General features: G+C 33.5%; 1 pseudogene; it reads left to right on the top strand.

The window, feature by feature from the left end:
- Positions 1-13,629, top strand: part of LOC130829871 (ubiquitin-conjugating enzyme E2 J2-like) — a 116,648-nt pseudogene extending 103,019 nt beyond the window's left edge.
- The last annotated feature ends 520 nt before the right edge of the window (positions 13,630-14,149 follow it).

Genomic DNA, 14,149 nt, shown 5'->3' with positions numbered 1-14,149 from the left:
ATTACATGGCAAAAAAAAGTACAATAAGTAAGAAGTGGATCTGGTTCTTAATGTCCTATAAAATATAACCAGTAATTTATGAATGACAGTTTAGTTGAATATAAGCTAGAATATATTTCTATTAATTTACTTATTTCAAAGACGTTATTGTAAAGCTGATGAAATATTTACCAGTTTTATTGAGATATAATTGACCTATGATTTGAAATACATATATAGTTAAATGATTACCACAATACAGTTAGTTAACATACATCATCTCATCTAGATGTAAAAAAACAAACAAAAGAAAAACAAAAAAGAAACAAAATATCTTTTCCCAGTGAGAACTCAGGATCTACTTGCTTAACAACTTTCAACTAACACCACACAGCAGAGTTTATTCATCATATTGTACACTATATCTGCAATACTTATTTATCCTGTAAGTTTTTTTGCCTATCTTCATAAAATTCTCCCATCCCCTAATCCTGCCTCTGGTAACCAAAAATCTGATCATTTTCTATGGGGTCTTTTCTTTCTTCACATGTTAAGTGAGATCAGACAGTATTTGTATTTCTTTGTCTGTCTTGTATCACTTACCACAATGCACTCAAAGTCCATCCATACTATCACCAAAGGCAGGATTTCCTTCTCTCTTATGGCTGAATAATATTCCATTGCCTCTGTATATACCACCACTTCTTTATTTATTTTTCTCTCGATAGACACTTAGGTAGTTTTCATGTCTTCACTAGTGTAAGTAATACTGGTATGAATGTGGGGTTGCTGATATGCCTTCAAAATAGTGTTTTCAATTCTTGTGGATATATTCCCATTAGTGGTAATGCTGGATAGTATGACACTTCTTTGTGTTTTTTTTTTTTTTTTTAGGAATTTTACTGAGATATAATTGCCATAAAATAAACTGCCTATATTTACAGTGTACAATTTGATATTATTTCCTTATTAGTAATGTTTATATGGGAATCCCAACCTCCCAAATTCATGCCGCTCCAATCCCCCCCCAACAGCCCACTTTCCCTCCTTGATGTCCATATGTTTGTTCTCTACATCTGCGTCTCTATTTCTGCCTTGCAAACCAGTTCATCTGTACTGCTTTTCTATATTCCACATATATGAGTTAATATACGATATTTATTTTTCTCTTTCTGACTTACTTTACTCTGTATGACAGTCTCTAGGTCCATCCATGTCTCTACAAAGGACCCAATTTCATTGCTTTTTTATGGCTAAGTAATATTACATTGTATATATGTACCACATCTTCATTATCCATTCCTCTGTTGATGGACATTTAGGTTTCTTCCATGACCTGCCTATTGTAAATAGGGCTGCAATGAACACTGGGGTGTATGTGTCTTTTTGAATTGTGGTTTTCTCTGGGTATATGTCCAGTAGTGGGATTGCTAAGTCATATGGTAATTCCATTTTTAGTTTTTTAAGGAACCTCCATACTGTTCTCCATAGTGGCTGTATTAATTTACATTCCCATCAACAGTGCAAGGGGGTTCCCTTTTTACCACACCCTCTCCAGTATTTATTGTTTGTAGATTTTCTGATGATGCCCTTTCTAACTGCTGTGAGGGAATACTTCATTATAGTTTTGATTTGCATTTCTCTAATAATAACTGAAGTTGAGCAGCTATTCATGTGCCTCTTGGCCACCTGCATGTCTTCTTTAGGCAAATGTCTATTTTGGTCTTCTGCCCATTTTTTGATTGGGTTGTTTGTTCTTTCATATTGAACTGCATAAAATGTTTATATATTTTGGAGATTAATCATTTGTTGATTCGTTTGCAAATATTTTCTCCCATTCGGAGGGTTGTCTCTTCATCTTGTTTAAAGTTTCCTTTGCTGTGCAAACCTTTGTTTCACTAGGTCCCACTTGTTTATTTTTGTTTTTATTTGCATTACTCTAGGAGATGGGTCAAAAAAGATCTTGCTGTGATTTGTGTCAAAGACTGTTCTGCCTATGTTTTCCTCTTAGAGTTTATAGTGTCTGGCCTTACATTTAGGTCTTTAATCCATTTGGAGTTTATTTTTGTGTATGGTGTTAGGGAGTGTTCTAATTCCATTCTTTTACATGTAGCTGTCCAGTTTTCCCAGCACCACTTACTGAAGAGGCTGTCTTTTCCCCATTGTATACTCTTGCCTCCTTTGTCATAGATTAGTTGATCATATGTGCATGGATAGATCTCTGGGCTTTCTATCCTGTTCCATTGATCTATATTTCTGTTTTTGTGCCAGTACCATACTGTCATGATTACTTTAGCTTTGTAGTATAGTCTGAAGTTAGGGAGTCTGATTCCTCCAGCTCCGTTTTTGTTGTTGTTTTTCTTTTCTTTTCTTTTTTCTCAAGATTGCTTTGGCTATTCAGGGTCTTTTGTGTTTCCAAACAGATTTTAGGATTTTTTGTTCTAGTTCTGTAAAAAATGCCATTGGTAACTTGATAGGGGTTGCATTGAATCTGTAGATTGCTTTGGGTGGTATAGTCATTTTCACAATATTGATTCTTCCAATCCAAGAACATGGTATATCTCTCCACCTGTTTGTGTTGTCTTTGATTTCTTTCATGAGTGTCTTACAGTTTTCTGAGCACAGGTCTTTTACCTACTTAGGTAGGTTTATTCCCAGGTATTTTAATCTTATTGTTACAATAGTGAATGGGATTGTTTCCTTAATTTCTCTTTCTGATCTTTCACTGTTAGTATATAGCAATGCAAGAGATTTCTGTGTGTTAATTTTGTATCCTGCAACTTTACCAAATTCATTGATTAGCTCTAGTAGTTTTCTGGTGGCATCTTTAGGATTTTTTATGTATAGTACCATGTCATCTGCAAACAGTGACAGTTTTACTTCTTTTCCAATTGATTCCTTTTATTTTTTTCTTTTCTGATTGCTGTGGCAAAGACTTCTAAAACTATGTTGAATAGTAGTGGCGAGAGTGGACATCCTTGACTTCTTCCTGATCTTAGAGGGAATGCTTTCAGTTTTTCACCACTGAGAATGATGTTTGCTGTGGGTTTGTCGTATATGGCCTTATTATGTTGAGGTAGGTTCCCTCTATGCCCACCTTCTGGAGAGTTTCTATCATAAATGGGTGTTGAATTTTGTCAAAAGCTCTTTCTGCATCTATTGAGATGATCATATGGTTTTTATTCTTCAGTTTGTTAATATGGTGTATTGCACTGATTGATTTGCATGTATTGAAGAATCCTTTCAACTCTGGGATAAATTGCACTTGATCATGGTGTATGATCCTTTTTATCTGTTGTTAGATTATGTTTGTTAGTATTTTGTTGAGGATTTTTGCATCTATGATATCAGTGATATTGGTCTGTAATTTTCTTTTTTTGTAGTAACTTTGTCTGGTTTTGCTATCAGGGTGATGGTGCCCTCGTAAAATAAGTTTGGGAGTGTTCCTTTCTCTGAAATTTTTTAGAAGAGTTTGAGGAGAATAGGTGTTAACTCTTCTCTAAATGTTTGATAGAATTCACCTGTGAAGCCATCCGGTCCTGGACTTTTGTTTGTTGGGAGATTTTTAATCACAGTTTCAATTTCATTACTTGTGATTAGTCTGTTCCTATTTTCTATTTCTTCCTAATTCAGTCTTGGAAGGTTAACTGTTTCTAAGAATTTGTCCATTTTATTGGCATATAGTTGCTTGTAGTAGTCTCTTATGGTGCTTTTTATTTCTGCAGTGTCTGTTGTAACTTCTCCTGTTTCATTTCTTATTTTATTGATTTGAGTCCTCTCCCTCTTTTTCTTGATGAGTCTAGCTAAAAGTTTATCAATTTTGTTTATCTTCTCAAAGAACCAGCTTTTAGTTTTATTGATCTTTGCTATTTTTTTGTTTCTATGTCAATTTCTACTTTCATCTTTATGATTTCTTTCCTTCTACTAACTTTGGGTTTTGTTTGTTCTTCTTTCCCTAGTTTCTTTAGGTGTATGGTTAGATTGTTTATTTGGGATTTTTCTTGTTTCTTGAAGTAGGATTGTATTGCCAAAAACTTCCGTCTTAAAACTGCTTTTGCTGCATTCCATAGATTTTGGATTGTTGTGTTTTCATTGTCATTTGTCTCTAGGTATTTTTTGATTTCCTCTTTGATTTCTTCAGTGATCTCTTGGTTATTTAGTGGCATATTGTTTAGCCCCCATGAGTTTATGTTTTTTATAGTTTTTTTTCCTGTAACTGATTTCTAATCTCATAGTGTTGTGGTCAGAAAAGATACTTGATATGATTTCAATTTTCTTAAATTTACCAAGGCTTGATTTGTGACCGAAAATGTGATGTATCCTGGAGAATGTTGCATGTGCACTTGAGAAGAAAGTGTAATCTGCTGTTTTTGGATTGAATGTCCTGTAAATATTGATTAAATCTATCTGGTCTACTGTGTCATTTAAAGCTTGTATTTTCTTATTAATTTCTGTCTGAATGATCTGTCACATTGAAGTGGGGTGTTAAAGTCCCCCACTATTATTATGTTACTGTCAATTTCCTCTTTTATAGTTGTTAGCATTTGCCTTATGTATTGAAGTGTTCCTATATTAGGTGCATAAAAATTTACAATTGTTATATCTTCTTGGATTGATCCTTTGATCATTATGTAGTGTCCTTCCTTGTCTCTTGCAACATTCTTTATTTTAAAGTCTATTTTATCTGACATGAGTATTGATACTCCAGCTTTCTTTTGATTTCCATTTGCATGGACTATTTTTTCCATCCCTTCACTTTTAGTCTGTATGTGTCCCTAGGTCTGAAGTGGGTCTGTTGCAGACAGCATATAAACAGGTCTTATTTTTGTATCCATTCAGCTGGGCTGTGTCTTTTGGTTGAAGCATTTAGTCCATTTACATTCACAGTAATTATCAATATGTATGTTCCTATTACCATTTTCTTAACTGTTTTGTTTTTGTAGGTCCTTTTCTTCTCTTTTGTTTCCCACTTAGAGAAGTTCCTTTAGCATTCGCTGTAGCGCTGGTTTGGTGGTGCTGAATTCTCTTAGCTGTTGCTTGTCTGTAAAGCTTTTGATTTTTCTGTCGAATCTGAATGAGATCCTTGCTGGGTAGACTATTCTTGGTTGTAGTTTCTTCCCTTCCATCACTTTAAATATATTGTGCCACTCCCTTCTGGTTTGCAGAGTTTCTGCTGAGCAATCAGCTGTCAACCTAATGGGAGTTCCCTTGTATGTTGTCATTTTTCCCTTGTTGCTTTTAATAATTTGTCTTTAATTTTTGTCAATTTGATTACTATGTGTCTTGGTGTGTTTCTCCTTGGGTTTATCCTGCTTGGGACTCTGCACTTTCTGGACTTGGGTGGCTATTTCCTTTCCCATTTTAGGGAAGTTTTCGACTATAACCTATTCCAGTATTTTCTTGGGTCCTTTCTCTCTCTCTTCTCCTTCTGGGACTGCTATAATGCAAATGTTGGTGCATTTAACATTGTCCCAGAGGTCTCTTAGGCTGTCTTCATTTCTTTTCATTCTTTTTTTCTTTTTTCTGTTCTGTGGCAGTGATTTCCACCATTCTGTCTTCCAGGTCACTTATCTGTTCTTCTGCACCAGTTATTCTGCTACTGATTGCTTGTAGTATATTTTTCATTTCAATTATTGTATTGTTCACCTCTGTTTGTTTGTTCTTTAATTCTTCTGGATCTTTGTTAAACATTTCTTGCATCTTCTCCAGTCTTCTTCCAATGGCCTGGATCATCTTCACTATCATTATTCTGAATTCTTTTTCTGGAAGATTGCCTATCTCCACTTCATTTAGCTGTTTTTCTGGGGTTTTATGTTGTTCCTTCATCTGGTGCAAACGTCTTTTTCATTTTGTCTATTTTTTTTGTGGCTGTGGTTTTCATTCTGCAGGCTACAGGATTATAGTTTTTCTTGCTATTGCTGTCTGCCCTCTGGTGGATGAGTCTCTCTAAGAGGCTTGTGTACTCTTCCTGATGGGAGGGACTGGTGGTGGGTAGAGCTGGATGTTGCTCTGGGGGGTTGAGCTCAGTCAAACTTTAATCTGCTTGTCTGCGGATGGGTGGGGCTGAGTTCCCTTTTTGTTGGTTGTTTGGCCTGAGGTGACCCAGCACTGGAGCCTACAGTCTCTTTGGCAGGGTTAATGGCATGACACTGGGAGGGTTCATGCCATTGAGTACTTCCCAGAACTTCTGCTGCCAGTGTCCTTGTCCCTGTAGTGAACCACAGCACACCCCTGCCTCTGCAGGAAAACCTCCAACACTAGCAGGTAGGTCTGGTGTAGTCTCTTCCGGGGTCATTGCTTCTTCCCCCTGGGTCCTGGTGCACACACTACTTTGTGTGTGCCCTCCAAGAGTGTAGTCTCTGTTTCCCCCAGTCCTGTGCAAGTCCTGAAATCAAGTCCCACTGGCCTTCAAGGTCTGACTCTCCGGAGATTCCACCTTCCATTGCCAGACTCCCAGGTTGGGAAGCCTGACATGGGTCCAGAACCCTCAATCCAGTGGGTGCACGTCTGTGGTATAATTGTTCTTAGTTTGTAAGTTGCCCACCCAGTGGTTATGGGATTTGATTTCAAGACAATTGCACCCTTCCTACTGTCTCACTGCAGCTTCTCCTTTGTCTTTAGATGTGGGGTATCTTCTCTTGGTGAGTTCCAGTGTCATCCTGTTGATGATGGTTCAGCAGTTAATTGTGATTCTGAGGCTCTAGCAGGAGGGAGGGAGCGCACGTCCTTCTACTCTGCCATCTTGAACCAATCTCCAATAATTTACATTAATAAGCCAAAATACAACTATTTGTGGAGTAAGCTTGAGTAAATAAACATTCCTGTTATGAGTAATACACTTTCACTTTTCCTAGGATTATGACTACTTTTTTGTGAAAACATCACTTTTGTCTCTTTCTAAGAAAAGGGAGTGTTTGATGCAGTAAAAATTAGAAATTAATCTTTAATTAGATCATTGTATAAATGACTTTTATAAAATAATTTGTAAAATAATTTTCTAAGTGGAGCTACATGAAAGTTTTAGCTTGGGTTTTAGTTTTTAAAAAAGCTATAAGCACAGTTCAGCATTAGTCTAATCTCACCATTGGTATCTCTCTTCATAAACCTATCCTTTCTCTAAGAATGAGCTTTGTGATAAATTTGTTTGGATGATGATATATATTTTATTTTCATAAGAAATCTGCATGGTTTACAAGTAACTGAACAGTTTTTCAATTTCCTCAAGTATCTTAGAAAAACAAATGAAGCTCTCTATATTTACTTCCAAAGAGCTAAGTTAAAATTTACCTGGAAATATTGCATATAATGCAGTTAAATATACCTTCAATCAATGGTTTAAAAAAATTCTACTGATTGGATTAAATAATTAGTTGGACAAAAGGTAGGTAAATAAAGAAGTCCTTTAAACTTAGGACATTCCAGTTATTTCATGCTTTAAAAATTCCTGACCAATTTACCTGAATAGGATTAATAAATTTAAAATGAAAATCACTGTTGTGTAATGAGGGGAGATTTATTCTCTCTTGTGTCAATGTAATTTCTCCCTGTTCAAGAATAAGACATAATATTCTTATGTTGAGATTCTATATTACCTAAGCTCTGACCATGCCTTTGAGTTACTCACGGCAGGGTAATCCATGTGCATAAAGATGCACATGTTAATGAACTTCTGTCTTTGTTGTTTTTTCTCTCTTGTTAATTTATTTTTTGTCAATCTTTTTCAATTTTCTGGGCCCAACCAATAAACCTACAATAGGTAGAGGTAAAATAGTTTTTCCTCTCCTACAAACACAATAATGTAACCTATAAAAACAAAAAGTAAAAAGAAAAAATATCCACATTAGTCAACAAGCTAAGTTACGCAGCAATAAAATATTAACCCTGAAATCTCCATGGCATAACACTATGAACTTCTGTTTTTGCTCATTTTCAGGGTGTATCCATAAGCCTCATGTGTCAATATACAATTTCAGAGTTCTTCAAAGCCGAGGAAAAGAAAGCTGGAGGATCACACACTAGATCTTAAATGCTTTTGTCTGGGAATAACACACTTATTATCAAAGTCCACTGGAGAGAACTGATCACATGATTCTAAATCTAAAAGGAATTGAGAATCAGGGGAGAGGGAATAAATGGAAATCTGGCAACAGTAAAAGTCTCTGTCACCTGTATGTATTATTCAAAAATTTCTCTAATACTAAGACATTATTAAATAAGTCATTCATTTTAAATTTCATAATGCCATTCTTTAAATAAAAGGAAGGAGCATTATAGATTTACAAGCAAATACCTTATTTTAGAATTACAGAATGATTGGGAGTCCTAGATATAAAACTGAGAGAGTGAGAAAGTTTGGGTCACATTGTTATTTTATGAAGCTATGCAAAGTTTTGCTATACCTGATACTAAAATTCTAAAATTTCTAAATCACATAGGATTTTCATTTATCTCCCACTAGTAGGTTCAATGGGGATGTTCATGTTTATATAGGCCACAGTGGTGAAAAGAGTTGGATATTAAAGCTTTATAATACATAATAGAATCCATAAACATTATATTACTAGGATCATATTAGTCAAGGTAAGTTGGATAGTATAATTCCATGAAATTATGAAAGGACATGGTACCATAAGAGACGTAGAGACTATGAACAGCAACTTTGTGACTTACTAGAAGCTTGGCCATGGACAAGCTAATTAGCTTTTCTGCATTCTTGCTATGTCAACTTTTGTATAACAGTACACCACATCAAACTGTATCTAGTGAGAAATATGGGATAGCATAATGCTTATAATTTTAGTACAACACACAATGCTATTATTCTTTATTACTGACCAACTAGTTTGAGGATAAAAATTCTTTAAAATCCTATCTTTAATATTTTTAAGTTGAATTAAAATGAAAACATTGAAATAAATCTATAATTAACACAAGGTAAAATAAGAAATAGTTGTTGAGTATCATTTCCCAAGCAATAATAAATATATTGAAATTGAAGTTAAATAGGTAAGACAGTCAGTAGAAAACAAGTCCCAAATTTTCAGCAGCAGTGACCCATTCCTAACTTATTCACTCTTTGGAATATTTTGTCATAAATTATTTTTGAAACAATGACTGAGATGCCCTTAAAACAAAAATATGATGTTAAAATTTGATGTATTTACTTTTATAATGTCTCACATAAAGAAGTGTGATATTGTGTTTATGGCTGAAACTATTTTAAATGATTTAATGAAACCACACACTTGAGGCTGAAATATAACAGAAAAACATCTCGGTAGATTATTTTGTTATTTCTTCTTTCACAAGCTCAATTGACAGTCCGGTTATACCAGTATAAAACTGTCATTCTCTAATCTAAGGATAATACTCTTTCTTTTAACTGAACACATAGGACTTTACAAAGAGCTGCAAATAGAAAATACGGCTTATTGCAGTTAATAGGAAATTAGTTCACATTGAAAACACCTAAATTAGAGCTTGAGTTTTTAATAGTATAAATAAATACATTTAAAAATTTTCAGCAGTATAAATAAATACATTTAAATTTTTTCTGTGACATGTTAGCTACACATTTTTCTTCTCATATGATACAAATCTTCATCTGAATGATGCAAAATTTGATCTTTCTTATTTGAACACATACCTGCATCAATCAAATATTTATCTTTGATTTAAAATGATATTTGCCAAATCACTCTTTCTTCAAAAAGTACAGTTGTTTATTCATTTTAAAGTTTAAAGAGCTTCCAAATATTCTAATTCCTACACAAGGAAAATAAAAGGTTAGAATATGCAAAAAAACTAGTTCAGAGAGGCTCAAGTGAGCTTCGAGAATTTGAGAATAGCTTGAGATGATGTAGTCATGATGTTGGGTCAGTGAATTCTAGTCTGAGGCCAGCACTTTGGAGTATAAACCAAAGCTGACTTTGTATCACCTCCCAAAGCATTGCCAATATATTGGGTTGGCCAAGAAGTTTGTTTAGGTTTATGGTAGATCTTACAGAAAAACCCGCATGAACTTTTCGGCGAATCCAATATTTTTACTGATACGTTTTAGATAAGGGAGATAGTGCTTTACATTAACCACTTAAGATCTGCCTGAATAAGTGAACAATAATAATAAAGACTTTGTCTCAGAACAATTTATTTTAGCTTCAAAAGCTGAGGAGTACTATAAAATTACAAAGTATGGGACAGAGGATTATGCAGCCATGATTCTGGCAAAAGCACTGACCAGAGGAGAATCCTAAGAGACTTACAGCTTTGTCAAAGATTCCTTGCCAACTAGCTGATCGTTTGTGCAATCATCTTATAGCTGGTGTGGAAATTTGGGTGTCAAAGGCCCCGGACAACTTAATGTTAATCTATTGTATCAGAAATGAATGGTCTTCATTCACTACCTGGGCATGTCAGCAAATGGAAGAGGGACTTGAGGATCTTGAGTTTGGTCTGAGGTTGGATGTCCCTGTGAAAGAGATATTAACCTGCTCTTTGTTGAACTCTTATTCAACAGATGGGATAACAATGTGTGATTGTCGAGGGAATCCTTAAAACAGAAGAAAAACCATTTAATAAGTAAAGGAATTTATCTAACATGAATCATAATAAGTATAAAATTATTTAGATTAGTAATAGAAATATCATATACATATATATGCATATACATATAATGGGATATTGTCACAATAACCAGTTATGTGAAAAAATTAAATTATTAATTGCCAAACTACTTTTGTGTATAAATACATTTATATAATCTACCGGTTTCACTTAAAGGGAGGAATATTTGACATTGAACATTTGAGAATAATTTGTAAACTACCACCTACCACATATTTTCATCTGTCAAAATCAATCCAGTTTTACATTTTAACATTGAGCTAGGTTAAAATTTCAGCTGGTAAAATTAATATTTGTGTAGTTAAAATCTCACTTCCTATTGAAATGATCAACTATAGTTGCTGGAAGTAGAAATAAAATGTAGTGATTAAATGATATGCTAAATAAACAAGATAAATAGTAAGCTAAAACATAATTTATTATCTTAAAAGTAGTATTCTGAATCTTAAAAATGTTCCTATTGCCTACAGGAATAATATTAAGGATTAATGCTATATATAAAATAAAACAGAAATATCTAAATTACTATACATTTATGGACTATTCTATCATAATGTAATGGATCCAACTCCGGTGCAAATTTTTCACGTACAGTTAAAAATGCAATAGCCTTGATAAATTATCCTCTAGATAGCCATATATTTACTGATTTTGTTAAATGTGTATTGAAATATTGTATTTCTGGGTCATACAGTCAAATGGATTTACAAAGAACACACTTAAGACTCATTTGTCCAAAACTTAGAAATATTGTCAGAATCATTATATTATAGGATGTGAGGAAAAATGAAACCTATAATACACAGATTTGTTATTACAAAACAATTTTGAAAAAATATCTGAAACTGTAGTCATTTCAAAAAAAAATAAAATGAGAACGTTTTTATTGTTGACTACATTTTAAATATCTCATCTATTTTAAACATATTGAGACTGTTGGCTTTTTTCAAAGAACATAAAACTATGTCTTTGGAAGTAAGAGTCCAATCTAATAGAAAGCATTTAAATAAAGAGTAAACACTTTGATTTCTAGACCTCAAGTTCAGTTCCTGATAGCCATATTTACTGGAAAAGCTACTCAAATGTAATTTTGAGCATGTAAACTAGGACTAACCTGATTGTAACCATATGTCCTAACTTAAGAATTTTTAAAATATTCCACGAATAATATAAAACCTTCTCATCACACATGGATACTTGTAAGTGCTCCATTTTATCAGATGAATGAAAGAAAGATGCAAATAGATAACTTGGCAAATAAGGGACCCAAGTGGGTTTTTTAAAGCTAAATATGAAGCTGCTTTAACAATAGAAAGTTACATACTAGGCCAGATAGGGAATTCCAACAACAGGAAAAATTCCAACCTAAGATAATTCAAGGAGACAGGGTAGAATGTATTTTTAAAAGTTCACGAAGCTTAAATGAGATGATGGAGATCCCCAAAAAAGAGGAAGCCTCAAAAAAGAGAAAGTAAGTGGGTAAAACAGAAAATCTTTTGCAATGATTCTACAAATATATTACAAATATCATATTTAACAGCCACATGGAGATGTTTATGATCCAAACAAGTTTATTTAAAGGAACTTATGAGGTGGCTTGCCTGTAGATATTTCAAGGTCTACAATATGAAAATGGTTATTTTATAATCTTCATATGAAATAAACTTGCAGTTTAAAAAAAAACACAGATGTGGTAAATGTCATTAAAAATACATCATTTAAATTATATATAATTTAAATTATATATAATAAGCTTCAAACATAAGCATTTTTAATTAGTCTTATTTATTCCATTTCAACAATACCCAAGATATCACTGCAGAGTTCCTAATGAAGTATACTAAAAATAAGTTTTTCATATTAAAATTAAACCAGTCATCTTAATAATAAAATAGTAAGTTTAGGGTTACCATAAATAAAAGCCTTTTAGAACCAGATGTAATCCACTTTTTCTACAATCAAAAACTTGTACATTAAAATATAAAGAATACATTTAACTTTGAAATATGAAAAAACACAAAATGGAATATGAGATAGTTCTTTCTATAGAAGGATAAAATGAAAGTTGACACCCATTTGGCTAGTTTTTAGAGTTTTCCAAAATGCCTTGAGCTCTTACTTTAGTATAGTATGTAAAATATACTTGAAAACTAACTTTTCAAGTGTACAGAAAATTATATAAAGAAGCCATACAGAAAATTGACTTTTCTGAAGTCAAAATTTTAAACATAACTTCACAGAAAATACCTAATTAAATGCCTAATTTAAACAATAGGAAATTAATTGCAGTTATTTATTTTAAAAGATTAAACTTCTCTTTCAATATTCATGGGTTGTAAAAAAAATGTACTTGATAAATTAAATCATGTTTTCATTTTTGCTTTTCTTCATGCATTGATGATTCTGAACAGGCACAAGAGACTCTGTATTTATAAACAGATTATGACCTCCCTAGACAAGTGAATTAAGGAAGGAGAGAGATCTACAAAGTATTAACATTCATTACAGAAAATATTTGCTGAGGTTGGAACATGAAACTCTAGAATTTTAATACCCAGTGTACTTTAAATACCTTTTTAACACTTAACAACTAATCCAGTATTCTCATTGTACTTAGCAGCCAAGCAGTCAAACCATGTTTGTATTGTGACTCGCTCCCCAACTTCATCTTCATGATGTTTACCAGTGTTAATGTTCAAAAAATACATTGAAAACAAAACATCATGTCTGCCTGCCGGTGTGTCACATTTTTGCTGTATAATCCCTTAACATATAAAAGGGTGAGAAGGTATACTTCATTCCTAGAAACATCTTAGAATTAGTTAAGAGAGACGATGTGCATGCCAGCTAATGGCAGTTATTGACACTTCTGGTTATTTCTTTATCAAGTTTTATCCTGTCAGTTTTTATGATTTTTATGCTTTAGGCAAGCAAGATGATGATGATGATGATGGTAGCAGCTCATTGACAAAGAAAACAAAGGTACACTCCTGCGATCATATTGTAACACTCAACATTCTGTTTTGAGGGAATGCCCTATTCTAGTTTTTCAGGGGTTTAGAATGTTGGCTTGATGTACTACCTTGTAGCCCCAATATCTTCTTCCAGTAATTTCTAAACTGGAAGCTATTCTATTATCCATTATCAAATGTTAGGGTCCTTTCCCACTGCCTGTAGCCACAACTGCTCCCAGATTCATACAAAGGCTTGAATACCAACCTCAATTTCTATCCACTATCTGGGTATCACAGTATTTATTTTCCTACACATGTGAATTGCAACAGCAGGCAACAATAAGCCCAATGGAAATGTTCTGTTTTAGGGAGGCTATTCCAATATGCTCTTCTGTTGCCAAACATAATAGAAAGGCACAGTTCTTTCCTATGTATCAAGACGCAGAAAGGTAACTTATTGCCTTCAAATTGTGGACGAGGCAATCTATGTGTTATTTTCCAAGCAAAAAGTTCCTGGCATTTCAATAAAATTTTGTTTAGTTTTGTTTAATTTTGCGGGCCATGCTGAGAATTATGTCAATTTTTGTTAAACG

The sequence above is a fragment of the Hippopotamus amphibius genome, chromosome 10 (genome assembly GCF_030028045.1).
Source record: "Hippopotamus amphibius kiboko isolate mHipAmp2 chromosome 10, mHipAmp2.hap2, whole genome shotgun sequence".
NCBI lineage: Eukaryota > Metazoa > Chordata > Mammalia > Artiodactyla > Hippopotamidae > Hippopotamus > Hippopotamus amphibius.
The sequence above is the reverse complement of the archived record's forward strand: the minus strand, read 5'-3'. Positions and strand labels throughout refer to the sequence as shown.